Source organism: Ailuropoda melanoleuca, chromosome X (assembly GCF_002007445.2).
Source record: "Ailuropoda melanoleuca isolate Jingjing chromosome X, ASM200744v2, whole genome shotgun sequence".
In the NCBI taxonomy this organism is placed as follows: Eukaryota; Metazoa; Chordata; class Mammalia; order Carnivora; family Ursidae; genus Ailuropoda; species Ailuropoda melanoleuca.
The window spans coordinates 111190375-111193026 of NC_048238.1; the positions used below are offsets into that span (position 1 = coordinate 111190375).

The 2652-nt window shown below is 58.0% G+C and overlaps 1 protein-coding gene across 1 annotated transcript in view; it reads left to right on the top strand.

Annotated features, from left to right (window-relative positions):
• The first annotated feature begins 1876 nt into the window (after positions 1-1876).
• Positions 1877-2652, top strand: part of AVPR2 (arginine vasopressin receptor 2) — a 5705-nt gene continuing 4929 nt past the window's right edge. The window contains exon 1 of the mRNA XM_034649720.1: positions 1877-2547. The gene's annotated coding sequence lies outside the window, so the exon portion shown is untranslated. The remainder of the gene's footprint in view (positions 2548-2652) is intronic.

Here is a 2652-nt window from a genome sequence, read left to right on the forward strand (position 1 = left end):
CAGAGTAGCCTTATTCATAAAAGCTTCAAACTAGAAACAGCCCACGTGTTCATCAACTAGTAATGGAATCAATTATCCGTGGTCCATCCATACAACAGAACCCTAACAAACCCCTAACACACACAACAACAGATGGGAACCCAAAGGCATTCTGCTGAGGAAAAGAAGCCAGACACAAAATACTACATGCTCTGTGATTCTATTTGTATAAAATTCTAGAAAAGACAAATCTATAGCGATAGAAAGATTATGGTTGCCAGGCTCCAGGTGGGGGAGGGGATTGCAAAAAGCCATGAAAGAACTTTCTGGAGTGACACAAATATTCTATATCATGATTATGGTGGTGGTTACACCACAGTATACATGTGTAAGAAAAATTTGTGAATTTTATTGGATATGAATCATACCTCAAAAAGTCTGATTTTAAAAAGTGCGGCAGACCAAGGAGAGAAGTCACCGCCTAGGCTGTGGCAGTCGGAAAGGTGGAACCCCATGCCTGGATGACTCTGACCAGAAAGGAGGCGCCTTTGGCCAGGCTGCCTTCCCATCAGACAAGGACCTCGTGGTCACCTGGGGGCACAGCCTTCAACCGCTCACTTGCCCTCTACCCCCCAGGCCCTCAGCCCGGAAGAGGGCTGCTTCCAGTGGCTGCTGGGGACCCTGCCCCTCCCAGCCTTCAGGGCTCCTAATCCCAGCACCACTCTCCTTCCTCCCGAACCTTCTAAGTAGGCTTTGTCTGACTTCCGAAATTACTGTTCACTGAACTTGGACCTCACGTGAGTGGACGCCCTGTCTTGCTATCACCGTGGACCCATGCATGTCCCATGTGTTTTTTTTAAATGTATTTTTGCCCCGGTGGATCCCATCCTCTGCCCCAGTGCCCTTTCACGCCATGGGAGCCTCTGCTAGGTGTTTGATTGCCGTGGGGCTCTCCTCAACCCACTCTTCGCTCCTCGTTCCGGCCGCTGTGAGCTGTGAGCGCACGCGTTGTGCGGCTACCCTGCAGGGTCAGGCCTCCGCAATGACCAGGCGTGCCCGTCTCTCCTCCCGGCCTCCTGGGCAGACGCTGTCCTGGCTCCATCGCTCCTTCTCCATGTGTTTGGCTGCCTCCTCTTCCTCTCTCATCCCTGAAATCTCCCTCAAGGGTTTATTCGGGGCCCGAGAAATGTCTTTCCTCTTCGTTGCATTAACCCACTAACGGGGTCCCACCATTTCTCCCCTGGGCGATGCCCCCCCACGCCCAACCCTCTCAGCTGGGCTGGCACAGGGCCCTGCACCCCTTGGGGCAGGGCCGGGGTCCTTCCGCCTCTGCATGCAGGTCACAGAGAGTGACAGAGCAAGACCGGCAGATCCGGGTCTTGCCAGCTCTGGTCCCCTGCCCCGGTGGCTGGCACCTGGGAGGCTCAGTGCCTCGGCCTGAGGCCGCCTGTCCTCTTCTACTCAGACACTGGGCTGGGGGAGACACAGGCCCACATCTTGGCTACCCACAGAATCCCTCCCGCATGGGGTAGGGGGTGTGTGTACCCAGTCCTGACCGTGGCCTGAGGCCCCCCGAGGCTAACTGGCCCGCCCCGTGGCCAAGTCCTTCTCTGGCCTTTCAAAACCAGCTTCTCAGTGCTCCCTGGGGTGAGTGCAGACCCATTCGGCCACCCCCCCAAAGACTCCCCAAACAACTCTCAGGAATCCCTCCTCTCTCCTCTCCAGGGGCCCCTGCCCATCTGCCTGTCTCAGGGAGGAGTGGCTTCCAGGTCAGTGCCCTGCTCTCAGTTCGGGAGAGGACAGGGGCTTCTGGGCCGCCCAGTACCATCTCCGTCAACTCACGCGGCCCTGTTGGTGAATGAGTCAGTCAGCCTTTCTTCCCGTGAACTGCCGCCAAGCACCGTCTCTAGTGCCCCAGGTGGGGGGCGGGGGGGCTGGGGCAGGGGCCTGCCCGAGGCCTGTCACCTCTGATCAGCTCCTCACCGCAGGAGGTGGGACTCAGCCAGCCTGGCCCAGGGTCTCGCAGCATCTGCACCTGCGCCATGGGCTCCCCAGCCTTGGGGGCTCTCAATGAAGGCTCCAGACTCTCTCTGGCATGCCCTCTGGCCTTAGTGGCTTCTCAGTTCTGGCTAGCAGGGGCAAGCTGTGTGCACAGTCTCCCTTTCATGTCTGTTCTGGATGTGGACACACAGCCCTTGCCCCTTGGAGCCAGGAGGGAACCACTGAGTAGGGGAGAGGGCTTCTCCAAGGTCTTTACCCCAGGCTCAGCAACAGGAAACAAGGGGTGCAGGGAGCAGAGACGGTGAAGGAAGTGCTTCATGGCTCAAGGGCCCCGCCCTGCACGTCAGCTCTCTGCTGAGATCTGGGCAGAGAGACCTGTCAGGAGCTTCGCTCTCGAACTTTCGGCATGGCCCTATGTGCAGCCAAAGCAGACTGTTCCATGGGCTCATCGCTGGCCGGCTCCAGGTCTTTGCCTAGCCCGTCACCATCGTCGGCCTTCAGGAGTTGGCTTCCCATTTTACAGAGACAGAAGCTGAGGCCCGAAGAGCTGGACAGAGCCTGTGCAAGGTCACAAGCAATAGAACGGCAAGGCGAGGACATGTGCCCTCCACGGGCGCCTCAGTTTCCTGGGCAGATGAGGGAGGTCGCATCCCACCTGCGAGGCTAGGACCC